Consider the following 9,420-nt stretch of genomic DNA (forward strand, 5'->3'; position numbering starts at 1 on the left):
GTGTTCAATTCCACTAGACTGTGAGATCCTTATTCAGAATTTTATGTCAGGATGATGCCTTATTTATCCTCACAGCCACAGACCTGATATGGTGCTAGGCACAGAGTAGATTCATGAATGTTGAGCAAAATCATGAATGTGTAAATAGAGAAAAGCAACTGACACAGGACCCTACATGCAAGTGGATGTTCAGCAAATACTTGGTTGAATGAATGAATAAATGAGCATCTGAATACCTGTAAGAGTGAATGAGGCAATTGTATGCCAGTAAAAAAAAGTGGAAGTTACAAGGGTTGTAACAGGACCTTAAAAGCAAGAGTGAGAGGGCCTCAGAGAACCAAATATCTAATGATCTCTGTGATGCACTCAATAGTGTTTTATTTTCTTGAACGCAGTAAGAGAGTTGTCTAGAAACCAGTTTCCACCCCCTGGTGATGGTGTCCTTGGTAGTGTTTGGGGAGAGGTAAGGGTTCCCTGGACTCATGGGGGTGGGGAAGCTTTCCTTAGTGAGGGTTCAGGGCAAGCAGAAGCGTATGTTAGGAAAGAAATTGCTGTAATACCAATTATACGTCTAGGGCTTAAGGAAAGCTGTCAAACCTGGATGGAGGCGGACAGGCATAGGGATAGAGGATAATGCTTCTGGAGTCTCAACTAATTTGATAAGGTGTTCCAGGTGTGGCTTGGAGTCTGGGAGGTGGTGGTGTTCCAGGATATAGGAAAGCAGCCTGGATAGAGGTCTGAGCCTGGGTACTGCTTTGGGGTCCAACTTCCAAGCAGTCTCTACTTGGCAACCAGGAGCACCCGCCATGTGCCTATAGACATCCTGTAACCCGAGCTGCCTAGGTGAGTCAGGAATGTCTAGTTTCTATGCATCTACTCTGAGATTGGTCCTAGAAATGAGTTCCTCTAATGCCTGTTTTATTTTTATGTCATACTTGATTTCTTAACAATTATGAGATGGGGTGAGATAGTTGGTGTGATCAAGCCTTGCACTGTAGTTGACCCTGAGCTGCGAGGGATGTGGGCTGGGGAATGCACTCTGACTGTGATAATGAAAGGCCCTCACATTTATTGGACAGTTGCTAGATTCTTGGGTGCTCTGCTAAGGATGTTTTCATAAAAGCATGACTCCTGAATTTAAATCCTATAGTAAAAATTGTCAGAATCATTTAAACTTCTCAGGCTTCACCTTCCTCCTCCCAGAAATGAGGATAACAGTGCTATTATTACCTCATGGGTCTGCTGTGAGTATGAATGAGTTAGTACAAGTAAAAAGCTTAGAACAACCTGGCATATGGTGAGCCCTCAGTCAATGTTATTGATTTTTGTTATTATTGTTTAATCCTCACCACAATCCAGTGGGTCCCATTGATATTCTTATTTTGCCTATACATAAATTGGGGGCAAGTTTGTGAGGCCTGTAAGTGATACAGCCAGGATAGGAAACTATGCCTGTCTGAATCTGGACCCTGGGCTCTGAGACACTGGGTTTAATTGTGTCTCCCAAATCTATGGCACAAGCTTCAGAATGTGACCTTATTTGGAAATAAGGTATTTATAGATATAATTAGTTAAGATGAGACCATACTGGATTAGAATGGGCCCTAAATCCAATATGACTTGTGTCCTTATAAGAAGAGAAGATGCATAGAGGTAAGCCCAGGGACAGCCATGCAAAGATGGAGGCAGAGACTGGGTTGTTGCAGCAACAAGCTAAGGAACTCCAGGAGTTGCTGGGAGCTACCAGAAGTTAGGAATAGGCGAGGAAGAATCTTCCCCTAGAGCCTTCAGAGGGAGTATGGCCCTGCCTACACCTAGACTTCAGATTTCTGGCCTCCAGATCTAGGAGGAAATAAGTTTCTGCTGTCCTAAGCCACTCAGTTTGTGGGAGCACTTTGTTATGTCAGCTTTAGGAAACTAAGATTGCCACTCTCCTCCTTGCTTCTGTTTTGGGGGATAGAGGGTACAGGATTCTCTGTGCAGTCTTTCCTGCGCCTGACTGGCAAGGTTATTTTTAACTTTATCTTGTGAAGCTCATACTGAGGGATTTTCTCACTTTTCAATAGGAGTTAGACTTTACACCCCAACACGCAAGTTTTTAAAATCGCAGAATTGCAGAAACGGCTTGTGAAGATGCCTAGAGGGTAAGAAAAGCTTTGGCCTGTGATGGTTGTAGTCTTTGGGCAAAATCCATCATCATCACCATTATCATCAAAATAATTCCAAACATTATCATGCCAAGCTGTATCAGTCCACTTTGTGGTGCTTTAAAGAAATGCCCGAGCCTGGGTAATTTATAAAGAAAAGAGGTTTATTTGGCTCACAGTTTTGCAGACTGTACAGGAAGCATCTCACCAGCATCTGCTTCTGGTGAGGGCTTCAGGGAGCTTCCAGTCAAGGCTGAAGGCGCAGGGGGAGCAGGAGTGTCACACGATGAGGGAGGGAGATGGGGGAGGTGGTGCCAGGCTCTTCTAAACAACCAGCTCTCATGAGAACTAAAAAGCAAGAACTAACTCAGTATCGCAGGGAGGGCACCAAGCCATTCATGAGGGATCCGCCCCTATGACACAGACGCCTCCCATCAGGCCCCATGTTTAACACTGGGGATCAAATTTCAACATGAGATTTGTAGGGGTCAAACATCCCAACCATATCACAAGCACTAAACTAGGACCATTAAGTGAACTGTCTCATTTAATCCTCATTTAATCCTCGTTAGACACCACAAAGTGGCTACTATTATCCCCATTTTACAGATGAGAACACTGGCTCAGAGTGTAAGCAGGGTGTCACACTGGGATGAAGTACTGGTGGACTCTTGTCTCACTCCCTTAATCGTCAGCCTTAATGCAAGGGAGTTCTCTGGAAACTTCTGCAGAAGTAAAATCACTGGAATAAGCAAACCTGGTTTGCACTTAATAGACTACATTATTCTATCAGATGAGGATAAAAATCACTCTGTCCACCTTGAGTCCAGCACACTTTAAATGGCTGGAACTCAGTAAAATCAAATTGCTGTTTTCAGCTTGAGAAGCTACAAAAGAGCAGTAAAGAAAAAGAGAGAACAATAATCACAGGTTAGTTTGGAATCAGAGGTTAGTACTTTTGTATATTTCACTGAGAAAATTTATCAAAATGATGTCAGAGAGTATTTCCGTGGCTCAACATAGGCAAGAGTTTTCATAGAGAATCAACAGAATACAAAACCTATGCTAGGAAGGAAAATAACAATTTAGTGAGTGCCTTCAAAGTTCCAGACCCTGCTTTATACATATTTTCACATTAATTCTTACTACAACCCACAAGGTAGGTATCAAAGATCCCTATGTTATAGATAATCAAAGTGGGGCTTGGAGATGTCATGTGACCTTCCTTAGGGAAAAAAATCCTTATGTCTGTGACTCCAAACGATACTTATAATTAACATGCACTTCACACTTACGTTCCAGAAACTATTTTAAAGGATTTAATGTAGATTGACTCATTTAATCCTCACAGCAACTCTAAGAGGTAAGTTTTGTTACTATCCCCATTTTAATATGGAGGCATTCAGGTGGGTTAAATCACTGTCCCAGGTCACCATGTGTCAGAACCAGGATCGGAACCCAGGTGGTTCCAGAGCCATCTGAAGTTTGAACTTTTATGCTATCAAACAAGCAGCATGCTATAGAAGCAGAAATAGCAGCAGTTATAGCAATAATAATAATAATAATAAATGAAATGTGACTAGGTTAAGACAGGTTTTTTTTGTCAGAATTTTTCTTCAATGGTCTGCCCATACTTGAGAGGACAGCAGGGGAGTAGGTCAGACCACAGAGATAGACGTATTAGAATTTCCTGACAGGGAGGGATGGGGTGGTGAGGAGAGGTGGTAGAGGGAGGCAGGGCGGGCAGGAGGCAGGAGTTGTATGCATTAACATAGCTCAGCTATGTTGGGTAGACATTGAAAAGGAGCCAATACATCTAGAATTTTTGCTATAATTTTTCATTAACCTTGTTTCTCTGTGATACCATTATCTCCTTAACCATCCCCCGCTCTTTCAGCCATGGACTTGGGGATGGGGAAGTGGGGAAGAAAATGACTACTGTGTGCTATTATCCTAGGTACATTACATAATTAGTCCTAGAACAACCAACACTACAAACTAAGGATAATTATTCCAATTTGAAAGGTGAGAAGAATAAGTCTCAAAAAGGTTAGTTGACTTTCCCAGCGTCATTGAGCTAAATGACTTGTCCCAGAGAGAAAATAATTTGCCCAAGAAGTCGACCAAGAGGTTAGATGACTTTCCCAAGGTCATTCCCATTTTGCTGCTTCCAAGGTCACACTTTTTTCTTTGCCCCATACTGCCTTCTCATGTCCCAGAGCCTCTCTGTGTCCCTTCAGCACTAACACAGGGCTCCCTAAGCGTTTCTCCTAGGCTCTCCATAAATATTTCTCTTGATTGAGTAATTGGGAGATGACCAAATCCAGTACAAGGATGGGCTGTTGCCAGTTGATTTTTCTAGACGTGCATCCAGGAGGGGCCCTCGATATTCTGGAAATGAAAGTCAAACAAACACCTAGTTTAATTCAGGTAATAACTTTACATTTATTGATGATAATTCTACATCATGCGCTCCCAAGCTCTCAAAGTCCTACTTATGGAAGTGTGAATGCTTTCTTTTAGATGTTACTGCCAGGTGTTTCAGAGTTAATGGAGGAACCATAATGATCAGGACAATTTTTTACCTGATGCCTGAAGAGTAAGGAGACACTTCTACATCATCTCCCTTGCTTACCTTGGGACCAGGTAGAGGGGTCACCATGTTTCTAGGCCTCAGTTCCTTTTCAGGAAAATGGGGATGTTAATGCTTTCATGAATTTTTACTAAAATGTACTCAAGTGAGTCTTTAAGGTTTCTACTGGAAGGGAGGACAAATCCTGAGCTTTTGGGTCTTTTTTTTTTTTAACAGCCTTACTGCATATCATTGATACACAAAGAACTGTGTACATTCAATGTGTACAATTTGATGAGTTTGGCCAGAAGTAAACACCCGCGATGCCATCACCAAAATCAAGGAACTAGACATCCAATGCCTCCCAAAGTATTCTTACCACAAAAATCACAACAACAACAACAACAACAACAACAACAAATAAACAAGAACAAAGAGACACAAGGAAACTTTGGGAAATCCTGAGCTTTGGAGACACACACCTGCTTTGGAGTCCTGGCTTTGTCAGTATAAGTTGGATCCTTGAATATATTCTTAGCTTCCCAAAGCCTCTATTTCCTTAATTGTTAAAAAAAAAAAAAAAAAAGTGAAAAAATCACCTTCCAGACTCCCAAGTGAATGGCTCCCCCTAGAGTTTTGCAATGCAGGGGCCTGGAAAGCATTTCTGGCCTGGACCTCTGCAGGGGCTTCCTAGGTGGGATCCCTAAACCCATTCACGTCCCTCCACCAACCTTTTTCCGCACAACAGCCAGGAACACATCAAGACATGGGTCAGATCCCACCCCTCTCCTTCTTAAAACCCCCTGACTGACGGCGGGAAGCTGCAGAATCAAGCACTCTGCCTTCTCCCAGAGAGATGAGACCTAGTGTCCAGCAGAGTCTGCTGAGTCAGTTTAATGAGCCTCAGTGCTACATGGTGTCCCTCACCAGACATCTCTCCACAACACAAAGTGCATGACCAGGGTCTTCTGTGGGTGTAGTGACAGATTGTGAAAAGAGCGTGATCCTTGAGGCTAGACTAGCAAGGCTAGTAGTATAGACCTTGGGAAACTCACATAATTCCTCCAAGCCTCAGTTTGTGGATCTGTAAAATGGGGGCAGCAACACTTCTTTCAGAATGGCTGTTTTCACACAACCTGCTGTTGACCTACTGAGGCAGTCATCAGTCTGTATCATTATTGCCTCCTTAGCTGGCCATTATCATTACAATGCTCTAAGTTGTACTAGGGCATTGTGAAAATCAGCTGTGTTTACTGCTGTCTCCTCAAATGCCTAGCACAGGGCCTGAAATTGAGTAGTATTAAACTGGTGTTTGAAGAATGCCCAGCCATGGTCTCTAATAGTAGGGATCATGTCTTACCAACCACTGTACTCCTAGCTCCTGGCACATACACCAAGGGTTATTGTCTTTCTGCCCCCTCTTTCTCATTGTTGGAGTCTCTGCAGAGACTGTCCTAGAGACAGCAAATCAGGACAAGCATAGCTCAGGAGGTTTGAGAGATGGACGTAGGCCACAGTGGTGGGGGAGTTTCAGACTCGTCATCTGTAGGGGTGACTTATTAGTTTCTATTCCAAAGCAAATAACCCCAAACTTAATGGTTGAAGACATCACACATTTATTAGGCTGTGGTTTCTGTGGGTCAAGAGTCTGGGCTCCACTTAGCTGGAGCTTCTTCAGAGTCTCACAAAAGTTCAGTCAAGGTGTCGGCCAGGACTATGTTTTCATCTGACCCTCGACTTGGGGAGGATCTACTTCCATGCTCATGTGGTTGTTGGCAGCATTCAATTTCTTGTGAACTGCTGGACTGAGGGCCTCAGCTTCTTGCTTCTGTTGGCCAGAGGCCACCCTCAGTTCCTAGAGACTTCCATCAATACTTCTCCAGATGGGTTCTGTTTGTCCCAAGAGATCCAGCTTCTCCCTGCTCTGTGCCCCATGGAGTACATCAGCTGAGCTCTCTGCCTTCCAGCTTCTGGTTGGGTTGGACCAATGGGAGGCACTGGCAGGAAAGGCAGAGAAGGGGGAGACTGGATCTGTGTTTCTGTTCCTCTGGGTATACCTCTCCCAGGCCTTGAGCTGGCTTTTTTTTCCCCTAAGAAAACATTACAGCATTTCTTTCTCTAGCCACCTTCAGCTCCAGCTATTGTCTCTGGATCCTAGTAACTGTTTCTCCCCTTGCTACCCAGAGGAAGGGTTGTAAAGGCTCCCAGGTTTGTTTCCTCAAGGGGCTTCATCATCCCTATCACATTCCCTTAACCTGCTCACACTTTGAACATATTTCCTCTATAAACTTCCCTTATTTACCCAACTTGCATGTGTTGTTTGTCCAGGACCCTGAGATAACCTCCTTTCAGAAACACATCCTGACCTTAACCTAATACAGGCTGAGTATCCCTTATCCAAAATGCTTGGGATTATAAGCATTTTGGATTTTAGATTTTTTTGGATTTTGGAATATTTGCATTATCCTTACTGGTTCAGCATTCCTAATCCCAAAATCCAAAATTTGAAATGCTCCAATGAGCATTTCCTTTGAATGTCATGTCAGCACTCAAAAGGTTTTGATTTTGGATTTTGGATTTTTGGATTAGGGATGCTCAGACTGTACACAGTGGTATCAACCATTCCCTCTCCCTACCACTTTTGCCCCTCTGTGTAGTGACTCATGGCCATTCCTGTGCCCATCACATTGAATTGTAATTGAGTGCTTTGCATATTTCTGACTGAGAGTTTCTGAAGAGTAGAGACCAGGTGTTAGATACCATCCCCTTGGGTCACAATATTTGGGGGACACTACTGACATTTGTCTGCAAGACATTCTGCATCCTCACAAGAACCTGAAATGTTTTCTAATACCTCACTATTCATGTTGGTGAAAAATCCATTTGTAATGGTCAAAATCTGGAATCCAGCTCTGCTTTGCACATAAACAGAAAGTGGCTTTTTGCACACTACTTTTATTTTTTTCTTTTGTAACTTTTCCAAGATAGTTCACTACTTTGAAAATCAAGTCTTTGATGGCAGAGCTGATATTTAGCTGGTGTTCACTGGGTTGGCCTCACTGGTTTTGATGCCGGCCTCCATCCTGACTGGTTTTGCATCAGTCACACAGATACCAGCTCTTAAATATCACGAAAATTGTCTCTCACAAAGTTCCTGCCCATTGTGGTATTTGAGTTACCAGCACGTTTAGCTGTTACACTCACTGTCATTTCTCAAATGTACGTAAATGAATATACGTACATGTTGGTTTCTTATTGCTGCTGTAGAAAATTGCCACCCACCTGGTGGCTTACGACAACACAGATGTATAATCTTTTATTAGCTTTGGAGGTTAGAAGTCTGGAAGGGCTCACGCTGGGCTAAGATCAAAGTGCTGGCAGGGCTGTGTTCTTTCTGGAGGCTCTGTGAGAGCATCCATTTCCTTGCCTTTTCCAGATTCTAAAGGCTGCCTATGTTTCTTAGCTCGTGACCTTCAATCCTCAAACCCGCCAATGTCTGCTGAGTCTTTCTCACGCTGCATCCCTCTGATACATACTCATTCTTCTCTTTCACTTATAAGGACCCTTGTGATTAGTGTGGGTCCACCTGGATAACGCAGGATAATCTCCCCATTTCAAGGTCATCTTTTTTCCCTAGTGCTTCTTTCCTGAGATTATTAATGTAAAATTCCATTTGTAATCTTAATCTTTCATTGCCACATCACATAATATATTCGTGGATTCAGGGGTTAAGAAGTTAACATCATCTACTACCACATGGCTATTCACATAGCTCTTCCTTAAAAATATCAAACAGAAAGAAAAGTGTCAGCAACAATCACTTAAAAATTGTCTTGCTTCTTTTAAATCCTTTCATGTTCTTTATAAGTAAGGGTAAGCACCTAACATGACATCTTTTTGTGTAATTCTCCTTTATACTACACTTAGAGGATTATATCAATTTTATATTAATTCTTTAAATTATGTGTAAGAGAAGGTTATATTATAGATGAACTTCACTTCAGAGCAGTAAAAGAGTCACTGGATTTATTCGTAGTAAGATGGGAGTGTTGGTGTGATGAGTCTGAGAACTACTCTATCATATACACCCTGTATCTTTGCCATCCTGTGATTGTGGCTGGCACACAGCAGGAGCTCAGGAAGTGTTTGAGGACTGACTGAATGGGCGGATAAATAACTTGCCTTCAACATTAGTATAGGTTGCTTGGTGGACACTTGCTGTGTGTTGCTTGAATAGCATCGCTTTAAGCAGAGATCACAATCTCTATGCCACCAACTTCTGCAATTCGGGACAATTTATACACCATTCTATTCCTTGAGAATAAGGCAAATTTTACACAGAGGGAACTCCTTTTGCAGCTGGCCTTTTTGGGGAGATGAAACAGTTTCTTGTTTGCTCAGTGTAAATCTGCTAAGGAAAGGATTATAGCTTGATACTAATGAGCTCAGGAATGGAGCACTGAAAAAAGAAAACAAACAAACAAGCTAAGAGTTCTCAATATTATTTGGGAATACAATAGTCCCCCCTCATTTGCAGGGCATATGTTCTAAGACCTCCAGTGGGTGTCTGAAACCATGAATAGTGCCAAACCCTATACATAATATGTTTTTTTCTATGCATACATACCTATGATAAAGTTTAATTTAAAAATTAAGTACAATAAGAGAGTAACAATAACTAATAATAAAATAGAGCAATTA

This window comes from Propithecus coquereli, unplaced genomic scaffold (assembly GCF_000956105.1).
Source record: "Propithecus coquereli isolate 6110/MARCELLA unplaced genomic scaffold, Pcoq_1.0 Scaffold28, whole genome shotgun sequence".
Taxonomy (NCBI): domain Eukaryota; kingdom Metazoa; phylum Chordata; class Mammalia; order Primates; family Indriidae; genus Propithecus; species Propithecus coquereli.